Genomic DNA, 15854 nt, shown 5'->3' with positions numbered 1-15854 from the left:
CTGCTCTTGCAGAGGACCCAACATCTTCTTCTGGCCTGCACATGGTGTACATTCATACAGATAAAATAAAAATAGATCAAAATACTTAACATAATACTTTAATCTACTGATTTGTTTAGGGCACACACACAGTAAATAAATGTAATAAAAAAACTTAAATATGTAAAATGCCTATTTTAATTTGAACCTCAGATAAACAGCAAAGATATACATATTTAGTTTGAGAATAAGCTATGGGTTCAGGCTCAGAAGCTCCCTCCTAAGTGAGAATAACAAACAAAAGCAAAAATAAGCAAACAAACAAAAATGGGTATTGTTTTAGTATTATATTTTTAAAACTAAAATTGCATGTGACTAACTTATGCTATTTTTTTTTCATTATCTAAGATCCAAAAAAATGTTTGAGACAAGGTCTCACTATGTAGCCCTGGCTAGCCTAGAACTCACAATATAGACCAAGTTGGCCTTGAACTCATAGAGATTTGCTTGCCTCTGTCTCCCAAGTACTGAGATTGAAGGTGTGTGCCACTCTACCTGGTTAATATTCAAAACTTTCAAAAATGTAAGATATTGTTTATTTTTATTTTATAATCATAATTACACTTATTTATTTATTTATTGTGTGTGTGTAGAGGTCAAAGGACAGCTTGGCAGGAGTTGGTTCTCTTCCCACCATGTGGGTCCCAGGGATTGCACTTCCATCAGTTCCACAGTGGGTGACAAGTGCCCTTACTGGATGAGTCAGCTCCCTGGCCATCATTAACTTGTAGTTAGCATGCAAAGTACAGTATTTCATTGCGACATGTATCTCATAATACTTTGTTTTTACTCACTTCTCCACTGCCCTCCTCATACCCCTTCACTCCAAAAATCCAAATTTAACTGGGCATCCTATATGGTATTTGGCAATTTTGCTTCCTACTAATAATCAAGAGTAGTAAATGTAAATGCTTCCAGAGACCAAGTTGGTAAAATTTCCTAATGTTTGCATCTTACATTGTAATCACTAAACCTTACCCTAAGAGTTTCACATGCCCTGTGTCCTTAAACACATATGTCAACCTCAGTAGGGTGGTCAGTTTTCTCATCTGTAACATGGGAATAGTAATACACCTGACATTTAGTTCACTGAGGATTAAATTAGCTAATACATGTAAAACACAACAACTACCTAGTGGTGCATGTCTTAATGCTAGCACTTGGAAGGCTGAGGCAGGAGGATTCTTATAAGCTGGAGGCCACCCTGAGCTGCATAATGAGTACCAGGCCAGGCAGGGATATAGAGAAATACCTGTCTCAAAACAAAAAACAACAGGGAGTAGAGACATACATCTTTAATCCCAACACTCAGGAGGTAGAGTCAGGATGCTCAAAAGCTCATGGTTAGCTGGGGAGATACCCAATGGGAAAAGCACTTGCTCAAAAGCGTAAGTTCGGCTTCTAAGAATTCACATAAAGGTAGACAGCATAAGCCAGGCAGCAGTGGTGCACACCTTTAATCCCAGCACTCGGGAGGCAGAGACAGGCAGACGTCTGTGAGTTCGAGGCCAGCCTGGTCTACAGAGCAAGACAGTGTGGCATTCCGGTGTCAAGATAGGAGGCAGACACAGGAGAATGCCCCAAATCTCAAAGACCAGCCTAGCCTACACAGTAGCCAAGGAGAGACCCTGTCTCAGACAAAGTGAAAGGCAATATTTGTGGTTGTCATCTGACCTACACACACACACACACACACACACACACACACACACACACACACACACACTCATGATTTAAAAAAAAAAGAATGAAATAAAATACATTTAGAAAATGAAGTTTGAGGTCATCCTCAGTTATACAGGGAATTTGAGGCCAGCCTGGGTTATGTAGTGAGAACCTGTCTCCAATTAAAAATTTTAAAATAGGGCCTGGAGAGACATCTTAGCAGTTAAAAGCATTTCCTGCTCTCTCAGAGAACCTGAATCAGTTCCACCACCAACATCAACTAGCTCACAAGTACCTGTACTCTGGCTCCAAGGGACCCAATGCCTTCTGTCCTCCTTGGGTACCTGAATGACATGGGTATACTAAGATGCAGATACAAGCACAGATATACAAATAAAAACAAATCTTTAAAAATTAAAAAGGATGGTGATGGGATGGACAAACACCCTAATAGTTGTGCCATAAACCCCATCCAAGGACTGAGGAATCTGGATGCAGAGATCCACGGCTAGGCCCCGGGTGGAGCGCTGGGAGTCTAATTAGCGAGAAAGAGGAGGGTTTATATGAGCGAGAATTGTTGAGACCAAGGTTGGATAAAGCACAGGGACAAATAACCAAATGAATGGAAACACATGAACTATGAACCAAAGGCTGAGGGGCCCCCAACTGGAGCAGGCCCTCTGAATAGGTGAGACAGTCAATTGGCTTGATCTGTTTGGGAGGCATCTAGGCAGTGGTACTAGGTCCTGGGCTCATTGCATGAGTTAGCTGTTTGAAACCTGGGACTCATGCAGGGACACTTGGCTCAATCTGGGAGGAGGGGACTGGACCTGCCTGGACTGAGTCTATCAGGTCGATCCCAGTCCTGGGGGAGACCTTGATCTGGAGCAGGTGGGAATGGGGGGATGGGCTGGGGGGAAGGAGAGGGGGGCAGGAAGGGAGAGAACAAGGGAATCTGTGGCTATTATGTAGAACTGAATCGTATTGTAAAATAAATACGAAAAAAAAAATTAAAAAGGAGCCGGACAGTGGTGGCACACACCTTAATCCCAGCACTCGGGAGGCAGAGGCAGGTGGATCTCTGTGAGTTCGAGGCCAGCCTGGACTACCAAGTGAGTCCCAGGAAAGGTGCAAAGCTACACAGAGAAACCCTGTCTCAAAAAAAAAAAGAAAAAAGAAAAGAAAAAAAAATTAAAAAGGAGCCAGACAGTGGTGGCACACGCCTTAATCCCAGCACTCAGGAGGCAGAGGCAGGTGGATCTGTGAGTTCGAGGCCAGCCTAGTCTACAGAGCGAGTTCCAGGACAGTCAAGGCTACACAGAGAAACCCTATTTTGAAAACAACACCCCCAAAAAATAAAAACAAAAAGCAACAACAGAAAATTAAAAATAAAATGTTGGAGCCGGGCGTTGGTGGCGCATGCCTTTAATCCCAGCATTCGGGAGGCAGAGCCAGGAGGATCTCTGTGAGTTCGAGGCCAGCCTGGGCTACCAAGTGAGTTCCAGGAAAGGCGCAAGCTACATAGAGAAAGCCTGTCTCGAAAAACCAGGGGAAAAAAAAGAAAGAAAAAAGAAAAAGAAAATGTTGGAAACCAATCCAAGATGTTGTGTTATACAGGAAAATTAGTAAACTGTCAAATAAATATTCATCCAGACTATGGAATACAAGTACGCAAAGAGAAAGAACAAATTGGGACATCACAAATTGTGATTGTGTGAAAGATGACAGGTAGGTAGGTAGACAGGCAGACAGACACACAGACAGATAGGTGATAGGTACATACATACATACATGCATACATACATAGACAGATAGATGGAAGATATGTAGATGGTACATAGATAATAGGTACCATCTGTATATAGAGAGAGACAGAGAGAGAAAGGATAGATATTGATGTGTCCTGATTTCTGATATGCAGTTCCCAAAAATTCTCAAACATTCCCAAGTAAGAAGTGTCTCTTTGTATGTTGAGTTGACTGACGGCTGGCTGCTGCTAGGTAAAGCAAGAAATCCACAGGAGTCTGCTTAAGGAGTATTAGGGAATTTATTAGGATATAAACTGAGGAAATACACTCACAAATACAGAACTGAGGAAACAGCTGAAGTCATCCTCTGTTCCGACAGAGTGCAAATCCACCTGGAAATTTGATCACACCAGGAAGCAGCAAACAGGGAGAAGGGACAACTAGGTGGCTCTGGGATGGGGCTATCACTGGCAAAACCAAACAAGGTTGGAAGATGCGGCCTTTCAGCCCCAGCCCCAGCCTCTGGCGAGGAGAAAAAGATGAGTGTTCATTTGACTACCAAAGGCCAAGTATAAAACCAGTCACGCCTGTAAATCAAGTTTATCTTTTCTTTAAAATTGATTTTCTTTACTATTATTATTGTGTATATGTGTGCATGTGGGGTGCATGTGGTGTGTGTGTGTGTGTGTGTGTGTGTGTGTGAGAGAGAGAGAGAGAGAGAGAGAGAGAGAGAGAGAGAGAGAGAGAGAGACTAATGTATGTATGAATACAAATGCGTATGTGCATCCACAGCATGTGTAGAAGTCAGAGGACAGCTTCCAGGAGTTGGTCCTCTGCTCCCACAAAACTGCAGCAAACTCCCTCTTGTTTCTTGTATACTGCATCCCCCCAGCTAACTGGCTGAGAGGCTCCAGGGTTCTCCAGTCTCTGCCGCCCAGCCCATCTCACCATAGGAGGGCCGGGATTACAGATGTGCACCATCATATCCAGTTTCTTAGGTGGGTTTCCAGGCTCAAACAAGTGCTTTTACCTGCTAGCCTTGTTGATGACCCAAGACTAGTGACTGGATAAAGTAGAAACAGATATCAGAAGGTGGGCTGGTCACTTCAAAATTACTTTTCTTGTAAACATTAAGACACGGAGACTTGGGGGCTCAAGAGATGGCCCAGTGGTTAAGAGCACTGGCTGCTCTTCCAGAGGACTCAGGTTCAATTCCTAGGACCCACATGGCAGCTCACAACTGTCTGTAACTCCAGTTCCAGGGGATCTGACACCCTCACACAAACATACATGCAGGCAAAACACCAATGCACATATATAAAAATAAATAAATTAAAAAAAAAAGACACGGAGACTTGCAATTTAGGATGAGTCCGTTTTGGGGGGCCCTCTGGGCCTAGTGCAGGAGCTCAATCTAAAGCAATAGCTGCCTATGCATTTTATTTAACATGAGCAAAGCCAAATGCTAAATGCTAGTTAATGATGGGCATGCTAAAGTGCTTAGAGGTAGAGTAAACTCTACAACTTCACTGAAATTGTCAAAAAATTGAGATGAATGGGTAGAGACAGGGGGAGGGGCAACAAATGAATGCGTGACAGAGCAAGCAGCAATCAGATGATAGTTATAGACTCTAAGTGGTGGGTAGGTGGGTATTTGCTGTTCCGTCTTTCCACGGTTTAAATGTTTTCATAGTTGGGGGTAGGAATCCTGGCACAGCCCCCACAAATCCTCTCCTTTCTTGCTTTCAAATTTAATATTATCCTTAGCCCGGCGAAACCCCCAGTGACCCACCTCTATAAATTGCAAACCAGAATATTTTCTTTCCTAGAGTGCTCGCTGGAACTGTCTGTCCTAAGCTAGAATCTGCAATCCAAAGAAGAAGAGGCAGCAGCGACAGCTTCGACAACAAAAAACGCAGACTAAAGTCACACCTAAAAATTCTTCAGGCAAAGATAGAATCAAGCAACAAGCATCCAGGTCACTTTACATAAGCTGGGAAGGTGTCAGACAGAAAGACTCCCCGGAATCTCAGCGCGCACCCTGATGCGCGCAGACTTCGCAAACGACGAGGCTTTCTGCTCAGTCCGGGAGGAGTCTCCAGGCTTGGGTGGAGAAGAGACAGGTCCCGCAAGGTCAACTGGTCTAGTCAGCTGCACTCAGGCTGTTTCTTCATCTGTGAAGCAGGGCCAGTGGTACGGTCTTAACATCCCTCTAGGGCTCATGGGAAAGACGAAGGCAGAGCCCAGGGCAGGTCCAAGGGTGCAATAAAAAGGCTTGATTTGGCGGATGCAGCAGTTGCGTCCCAGAGCAGTCAGAGGGCTAGCCTGAGACCAGCTGCTGACTACCAGCAGTAGGGCATCTGGCCAGCTCCACTGAAGAATCCTCTTACTCTGCCCAGGTAAGCCAGTGTCTTTTAAGGAGTTGTGCAATGATGGATATGCACAAATGATTTTTCATCGTGCCATAAATGATCATCTGAAATCTTTACTGCTGGGGAGCTAAGCTTGTTGGCAGAACATGTCCTTAGCATGAATGAGATCCTCGATCTAATCCCTACAATGAAAAGAAAAATTAAAAAAAAAAAAAATTCTGGGATAACATTTTCAATGATAAAACCCTTGGTGGTGGCACCTGCCCATAATGTTAGCTCTTGAGAGGTGGAGAGGGAAGATCAGCTCAAGATCAGCCTCAACTATGTGAGACCAGACCTCAAAAGTACAAACCTTTGGGCTAGAGATTTAGCTCAGTTGACAGAGTAAGCCTTGGCTTCAATACCCAGCTCCATACAAACTACATGTGATGGTGCATGCCTGTAATTCCACCACTCCAGAGGCAGATGTAGAAGGATCGTAAATTGGTGGTCAGCTGGGAGGTAGTGGCACATGCCTTTAATCCCAGCACCTGGGAAGCAGAGGCAGCCAGATCTCTGTGAGTTCCAGGACAGCCTGGTCTACAAAGCAAGCTCCAGGACAGCCAGGGCTACACAGAGAAACCCTGTCTCGGAAAAAAAAGAAAAAAAAAAAAAGAAAGAAAGAAAGAAAGAAAAAAAGTTTGTGGTCATTCTAGGTTACATTTAGTGAGTCAGAAGGCAGCCTGGGCTAAATGAGATCCTATCTCAAAAGAAGACATTTTAAGTGGACAATTCAGTTCATTTAAAATGCTTAATTTCACATTATATGGATTTCACTTTGATTAAATAAAAGATATCATTAAGAGCTGGGACTGTGGTTAGAGCACTCCTCCAGGATGGGCAATGATCTGGGTTCAGTCAGACCCAGCACCACAATAAATAAGTAAACAGGTTGGGGAGGTGGTTCAGTTGATAAACAGGCAAGCATGAGGATCTGAGTTCATATCTACAACTCAGGTCACAAACATAAAAAGTCAGACTTGGTCGCAGGCTCCCCTGTAACCCCTACTGTGAGGGTCGGAGACAGGAGGATCACTGGGACTTGCTGACCACCAGCTTCCCATTTGGTCCTATGTTAAAGGAATGAAACAGAGGATGATAAACCCGGACAACCAATGTCCTCCTCTGGCCTCTGCAAGCATGCACAAAGATGTGCGTGCCCACACATACATACACATACACCACACTCCACACATGCATACACATACACCACACTCCACACATACATACACATACACCACACTCCACACATATATACATACACATACACCACACTCCACACATATATACATACACATACACCACATTCCACACATGCATACACATACACCACATTCCACACATACAAGGGTGGATAGCATTCCTGAGACTGACTTCTTATCTCCACATTCACACATACGTATGTGCACACCCACAGGCATCAGGCATGCACACACAGACGACAGACAGACAGATAGACATTAGATAACAAGTGGATAGATAATCAGTCAGCATTAAGAAAATGGTAAGTGAGGCTGGAAAAATGACTCTGTGGTTAATAGCACTGTCTGTTCTTCCAGACTACCAGGGTTCAATTCCCAGCACCCACACAATGGCTCACCATCTCCCTGTAACTCCAGTCTCAGGGGCTCTGAAGTTCTCTTATGGCCTCTGTTTGTACTATGCACCCCCATGATGTACAGACATACATGCAAGCAAAACACTCACACACTTAAAATTAAATTTAAAAAAAGAAAATGATAGCCTATAGTATTTATAAATACATATACAGTGAAGTGTAATTAGTCTTTTGCTGTCCTGCCAGCCAGTTCCCAAATAATGACATGGAGACTTCTTAATTATGAAAGCTCGGCTTATTGCTTAGGCTTGTTCCTAACTAGCTCTTATAACTTAAAGTAACCCATTTATGGGCTGGAGAGATGGCTCAGTGGTTAAGAGCACTGGTTGCTCTTCCAGAGTACCTGGGTTCAATTCCTAGCACCCACATGGCAGTTCACAACTGTCTGTAATGCCAAGATCTGGCACCCTCGCACTAATGCACATAAAATAAAAAAAATTTAAAAAAGTAACCCATTTATATTAATCTACATTTTATCACATGGTGTTACTGCTCTTCCATCTTGCACCTCCTGTTTCCTCTCCATATCTCCTAGCATCTCCCTCAAGCCTGGATTCCTCCTCCTCTTCCTTTCTTTCCCTGGAAATCCTGCCTATATCTCCTGCCTAGCTATTGACTGTTCACCTTTTTATTACACCAAATCACAGCAATACCCCTTCACACAATGCACAGATATCCCACATTTCCCCCTTTGTTGCTTTGTAGATCAGGCTGGCCTTGAACTCATAGAGATTCACCTGGCTCTGTCTCCCAAGTGCTGGGATTAAAGGTGTGCGCCACCACTGCCCAGCTAAAAATATCTTCTTAGATCAAACAACTGAAGCTTTTATGTTTCTCAACCTTATAAACTTTGTATCTCTTATGTAAGTTTCTTTTTCTTCTGAATTTGGTAACTACAGCTGTTTCTGTCATTTCTGTAGTTTTAGTAGCTGCTCGCTCTATACTTCCTGTTTACTCAGCTAACATTTTATCCTTCTTAGATCTCTGATTGGAATTGAAGTCTAGATAGTATACAGTTGTATTATTTTTTTGTTCAGTCTCTGTGTGACTGGAGAGTGTAGAGCTTATCTGAAGTCTTGGCTGGACAGTCTGCGTGGCTGGACCATCTATGTCTGCTAGTGGCTTTGAAGTTGCTCTGGATGCAGAATTTTGAGAAAATTGCAGCAGAGGCATTCTGAGAGGCTGGATCACCTGGGCTACTTGTCTTTATTGGTATTTGATCCTTTTTCTTTTTGAAAATACACAAACTTTTTTTTTGTTTGTTTTTTTTTTTTTTTTTTTGGTTTCAAGACAGGGTTTCTCTGTGTAGCTTTGGAGCCTGTCCTGGAACTCACTTGGTAGCCCAGGCTGGCCTCGAACTCACAGAGATCCACCTGGCTCTGCCTCCCGAGTGCTGGGATTAAAGGCGTATGCCACCACTGCCCGGCGAAAATACACAAACTTTTAAAGGTAACTTTTGTATGCAGGAGGCTTTGGCAGGTTTAAGCCAAGGTGCCTGTGGCAGTGTCTGTCAAGGAGGCTCACCGTGCAGAGCAGCAGGCAGCGGTGGCGTGGTACAGTGGAAAGTTACTCACACTGTGCAGACACAGCATCCACGGAGAAAGTTTTATTATTAAAAGGGGGGAGGGAATAAAGGTAAGGAGAGAGAGAGAAAGAGAGGGGAAAGGAGAGAGAGAGGAAGAGAAAGAAAGGGAAAAAGAAAGCAGAGATGTGCACTACCTCATGGCAAGAAAGGGAGAAGGAAGAAGGGAGAGGGTTTTTTTCCTCTTGTACTTACTAAGATGACATCAAGCTGCTGGGTAGGTCCTTAAGGGGTGGGCCTTGTGAGAGCCTGCTCCCACCTTCTGAAGGTCTTAGGTGGAGGAGAGAGGAATTGAAAAATGACAGATAGATAGAAAGAGAGACCTGGATGACGAGAAGAAAGAAACACAGGATAGCTTTGGGAGGGCCTGGATCAATACCCAACAGCCTCATCCATTATTGAAAAGGGCTTTTTATAACATGTCAAGGGGAGAGGCAAAAGATCTCCCTCTTGCAAGATCAAAGCACACTGCACAGCCTTTCAGGAAAACAATCATGATTGACAGCATTATGTTATAATGGGGACTATTGGGGTCCAGTCCCTTGATAGTCCTCTCCCAGGGTCCAGGAAGAACCTACAACCAGCTGATAATCTAATCTTAGATGATATGAAATGAAATTACATACACAATACTCTTAGTACATACACTTTATTCTTCTAAGTCAGTTCTCTCTCTACACAGCCTCTATTCTGCTCTCATGCCTAGCTCCTTTCTTGCCTGATTTCTCTCTACATTTATCTACTGTCCCCTCTAAGTTCTATCTTAATTCTCTCATCTTAGTTCTGCCCTGTCTAGGTTCTCACCCATCTAGTTCTTTCCCATCTTAGCTCCTCTCCCATCTCCTTCTTTCTCATCTTGTTCTTCCCCATCTGACTCTTTCTCATCTTCATCTCGTTCCTCTAGTCCTCTCTTCTAGTCCTCCAATCTAGTTCTTCCCCATCTCAGTTTGTTCCTCTCCAGTTCTTACCCATCTAGATCTTCCATTCTCTTTTCTCTTCTTTGTCTCCTTTCTCTGAAAGAAAAAAAAACTGCCTTTTGAGAGCTTAGGGGAGCAGGAGATCCCAGCTGGATCAAGAACAGAGAGGGAGAACAAGGAAAAAGAGACCATGATAAATGAAGACCCCATGGGAATAGGAAGAAGCAAAATGCTAGAGAGGTCCCCAGAAATCCACAAAGATACCTCCACTATAGACTACTGGCAATGGTCAAGAGTAAGCCTGAACTGACCTACTCTGGTGATTGGACGGCCAAACACCCTAACTGTGATGCTAGAACTCTCATCCAATGACTGATGGAAGCAGATGCAGAAATCCCCAGCCAAGCCTCAGGTGGAGCTCCGGGAGTCCAATCTGCGTCGAGAAAGAGGAGGGATTGTATGAGTGAGAATTGTTGAGACCATGATTGGAAAAAGCACAGGAACAAATAGCCAAACTAGTGGAAACACATGAACTATGAACCAATAGCTGAGGAGCCCCCAACTGGATCAGGCCCTCTGGATAAGTGAGACAGTTGATTTACTTGAACTGTTTGGGAGGCCCCCAGGCAGTGGGACCGGGACCTGTCCTTAATGCATGAGCTGGCTGTTTGGAACCTGAGGCCTATGCAGGGACACTTTGCTTAGCCTGGGTGAAGGGAGGAGGGGACTGGACCTGCCTGGACTGAATCTACCAGGCTGAGCTGAATCCCCAGGGGAGTCCTTGCCCTTGAGGAGAGGGGAGTTGGGGGGGTGGGCTGGGGGAGGGTGGGGAGGGAGCAGGAGGAGGGAGGACAGGGGAATCCGTGGTTGATATATAAAACTAAATTAAATTATAAAATAAAAAAAACCTGCCTTTTATCCCTTTGACCCTTATCTCTCCCAACTATCTCTGCTCCCATCATTTCTGGCAAGTGTGCTCGGTCACTAGGCAACTTGGCTAGGCAACTTCCATCACAGCTAGATGCACCTGTAAGTTGGAACCCTTTAGTTCTGAGTTAATTGTTAAGGGTGGGTCTAAAACTAGAGATAAGACTTTGGAAAGGGAGAAAGTTAAGCTTAATTAGCACATCTGCCAGGCCTTCTCAAACAGGTAGTCTGGACACTTAAGTCTGTTCTTAGAGAGTACAGAGTTATCTCTGATAAGATACTTTCATCCATCCAGGGATGGTCCTGGCTGGATGCTGCTAATAACGATAATGACAGAAAGGCCTGAAATTAGGGATCCTGACTGTGTTACTGCACAGAACGTTATCTAAATATTCCTTTAGTAGAGGGGAAATGGTGCCCAATAAATGATGGAAAAGCTGTAATAGCACACAAGAAATCCACAGCAGAAAACAGCTAATAATCAAAAGCCAGTATCACCAAGACTCCCTGAACCTCAGCTTGACCTCTGGCAGGCTCTTGACTTCTTCCAGGTATTAGCTTGTCATAACCAGCTGAAATGCCACTTTATATATTTTTGCAGCTTGCAGCAATGTTAGGACCATCATAACTTTTTTCTCTCAGAAATACACTCAATTTTTTTCAGTCTAAAGAATGACAAAAATTTTCAATACTAGGTGACATTTAGCCACAAACCCCCAGTTATGTCTGTCTTCGAAGGACAAACAGATTGTCCAAATAAAGCAGAATGTACTTGCTTACGGATGTAGGCAAAATTTGGGATATATGTCATGCTGGTGTCTTTCCATCATGAGGAGGGGGCTGGGGTACACCCAGGGAGAGAGGTCTCACCTAGCATATGTGTGAGACCAGCAGAGCAAATGAACAGACTAGCAAGAAAAGTCATTGGGGCACTTCTTGGAATATGCAATGTGAGGGTGAGTCTAGTTATCTTTGCTTAAAGAGCACAGTCATGCTGAGCATGACAACTGAAGCCTGTAATGCCAGCTGATGTGGGAGGAGGGGGGGGTCTCCGGAAATCTGAAGCTACTTTAGGCTACACATGGGGTTCAAGTCCAGCCCAAAACTGCTGAAGAATGAGATCTTGCCTCTAAAGACATATATACACACATACAAAAAGATTATAGCTATAATCAGTTAGGAGCAAGGCTAGTATGCTTTATGTCAACTTGACACAAGCTAGAGTCATCTGAGAGGAAGGAACCTCAATTGAGGAAGTACCTCCGTAAGATCGTGCTGTAGGCAAGCCTGTGGATCCTATTCTTAATTAGTGATTGATGGTGGAGGGCCCAGCCCACTGTGGGTGGGGCCACTCCTGGGTTGGTGGTCCGTCGTGTCCCGTGTCGTGTGTCATCCCCCGTTCCCCCCCCCCCCCCCCGGCTCTATAACAAAGCAGGCTGAGCAGACTATGAGGAACAAGGCAGTAAACAGCACCCTCCATGGCTTTTGTATCAGCTCCAGCCTCCTGGCTCTGTCCCTGCTTGGATTCTTACCCTGACTTCCCCCAATGATGAACAGTAATGTGGAAGTGAAAGCCAAATAAACCCCTTCTTCCCCGGTTTGCTTTTGGCCATGGCATTTCATCACAGCAATGGTAACCCCAAAATAGCTAGGCAAGGTTATCACCCCTAACAATTCTAGTTTAGAGTTTGGTAAAGGGTTCTTTGAAGCGTCACATGTTAGAAAGCCTCTATAATACAAGGGGAGCATAAAAGCAGCCACCATATAAAGGAGCCAGGCACAGGTAGCATCATGAGTCTTTTTTTTTTTTTTTTTTTTTTTTTTTAGATAGGGTTTCACTGTGTATCCTTGGCTGTCCCAGAACTCACTTTGTAGACCAGGCTGACCTTGAACTCACAGAGATCCTCCTGCCCCTGCCTCCCCAGTCCTGGGACTAAAAGCATGCACCACCACACCCAGCTAGCATCAAGATCTTAATGGATTAATCAATCCTAATGGATTACCTACATCTGAAGCAAGATTTGGAATCTTTGGCTGGGTAGGATATTAGGTCTCTAATGCAAACAAAAACAAGAACTTTAGACCTTTTACAAATTTAGGAAGCAGTGTCTGTGATATCAGACTCGTTCTCCGACATATAACAAACACAAACACTTCACATATTCAATAATAACACTCCTGTCAGGCAAGCCAAACAGAAGTAGGCTGGTTTGAAATAGGAAGACTGCCCAGTAGTAAGCTGTTTTTGTTTTCTGAGACAGGGTTTCATTGTAGCCCAGATGGCCTCAAACTCACTATGTAGTCAAGGATGACCTTGAACTCCTCACTTTCCTGCCTACACCTCCCAAGTGCCTGTGCCACTACTCCCAGCATAAAAGGCAAGTTTTTATCTGAATGGTCCTGATTGTAAGTAGCAAAAGTGTTTTTAAAGTTTTCACTGGCCATTTTATGTGTGACAGTCCAGATATATTGCACCCACACTGAGTAACAGGGAGCCCTGCATGGATTGGTCACTTTGTAGGTATTAAACATGTGCCTGCCTTTAATTCCTCAAAGCTTTTCATAATATATAGGTAGGCTTTAGATATATTGCTTTACACCTTAGAGATACACAGGAATTTAAATGTACTAAAATCACCTAAGGGGCCAGTAAGATGGCTCATCAGATTAATTCGCAAGGAGAAAGCCAACTCCTCCAAGTTGTTCTCTGACCCCAATTATGCTGTGTTGCTCTGTGTGTGTGTGTGTGTGTGTGTGTGTGTGTGTGTGTGCGCGCGCGCGCGCGTGAGAGAGCCTGTGTTATGCACAGACCCACTAAATGTAATAAAGACTAAAACAAAGGCTGGAGACATGTCTCAGTGGTTAAGAGCACTGACTGCTTTCTCAGAAGACCCAGGTTCAATTCCCAGCACCCACATATGCCCTCTACTGGCCTCCTCAGCCATCAGGTATATATGTGATACAGACATACACCCATACACATAAAATATATAAATAAAATTTCTTGAAGTCTGTTGTTTGTTAAAATGATTATTTAAAAGACCTTAACATAAGTAGACACTTGAATGAATCTTCGTTTTATTAATAATACTCAGTTTCTTGGTAGTCAAAAAAGCTGATGAAATCAGCAGAAAACATAAGCAATTGACTTAATAAAACATAAAATCTTGTCTCTGAAGCTAATTCCTCTTTGTAAATATCACTGAAACCAGGACAATACTTTTGAGAAAGTCTTGTTTCTTTAGACACAAAGAATTCGTTCAAGTTTTACATTGTTGCGCTACATTTTGACCTTAGGAAATCCTTTAGATAAAGTTACATGTTAAGGAAAAGGATGTTGTTCAGTAAATAGTGCACTTGCCCAGCATGAGCGAAACCTAGTTTTGACCCCAGCACTACATAAATCAGGCGTGGTAGCCATTGCCTATTATCTCAGCACTCCTGAGCTAGGGGCAGGAGAGTCAAGGTCATCCTTAGCAATAGAGTGAGTTTGTGGCCAGCTTGAGCTACATGAGGCCCTGTCTCAACATAAAACACCACTTAAGAAAAAGCATATTAAAAAGAAAAAAGAGGGGGCTGGAGAGATGGCTCAACGGTTAAGAGCACTGACTGCTCTTCCAGAGGACATGGGTTCAATTCCCAGCACCCACATGGCAACTGACAACTGTCTGTAACTCCAAGATCTGACACCCTCACACAGACATACATGTAGGCAAAACACCAATGCAAATAAAATAAAAACAAATAAATTATTTAAAAAAGAAAAAGAAAAAAGAAAAAGCATATTTTAAAAAGTTGGGCCGTGGGGGTGCACACCTATAATCCTAGTACTTGGGAGGCAGAGGTAGAAGGATCTTTGTGAGTTCGAGGCCAGCCTGGTCTACAGAGCGAGTTCTTGGACAGTTAAGCTACACAGAGAAATCCTGTCTTGAAAAAACCAAAAAGAAGAAAGAAAAAGAAAAAAAGAAAGCATATTTTAGCAGTTTAGTCACTCTGTAAATGCTAGGTTTGTGTGTGTACATGTTACCATACCATAGCACACAGTTGGAGGCCAAAGGATAACTTTCAGGAGTCATTTGCCTCTCTTTACCATGTCGGTTCCAGGGATTGAACTCATGTCATCAGGCTTGGCAGTGAGAGTCTTTTCCTACCAAGCCATCTTGCCTGGCCCCTGCCCTTTTTTTTTTTTTTTTTTTTTTTTTTTTTTTTTTTTGCTTGTTTTTTAAATTGGATACTGCATATGTGAGTTCCACTAGTTAAGCGCTACATACTTTTTTTTCTGAAACAGAGTTTCTTTGTGTAGCCTTGGCTGTCCTAGAACTCACTCTGTAGACCAGGCTGGCCTCGAACTCACAGAGATCCCGGTGCCTCTGCCTCCTGACTGCTGGGATCAAAGGTGTGCGCCACCACTGCCCAGCTGCTAGATAAATTTGTAATCCTTTAGGTATTAGCTTCTTCTGGGTTGCAATTCAATTATTTGGAAACCGTTTGATCTTTTAGGGTCTTGATTGGAATATTAAGTGTGATCAAGGCACTTCTTAGTTTTGGGCTAATTTTCCTCCAATAGTGAAGCAGTATCCTTCTGTGTACTCTACCAAATGCCCTGGGAATCATGAGGCATCTTAGTCATCATGGAGGGACCAGATGGTATTCCTGGGCCTGTGTGAGCCCTAAGCACGGTTTTCTCCAGCTCTTCAGAGTATTTCCCCCTTATCTTAAGGTAGTTTCTTTGCATGCTCATACCATTCATTGAGTGCTCAGCTCCATGCTTGAACAGCACTGTCCATGCAGCCATCCTCCAGAGCACTCTGCTCTAGAAAGTCTGGCTTCTGGAGTCTCCTCAGATTCAGTTCCTTCTCCTTGGACTCTGCAGGACTCTATTGGTTTGTTTCCCTGTTCTGTGACCTGAAAACTGTCTAGACATTAGTTTGTGGAAATCCTGTCTTA

Source organism: Peromyscus leucopus, chromosome 4 (genome assembly GCF_004664715.2).
Source record: "Peromyscus leucopus breed LL Stock chromosome 4, UCI_PerLeu_2.1, whole genome shotgun sequence".
Classification (NCBI taxonomy): Eukaryota; Metazoa; Chordata; class Mammalia; order Rodentia; family Cricetidae; genus Peromyscus; species Peromyscus leucopus.
Note: the sequence above shows the minus strand (reverse complement) of the source record.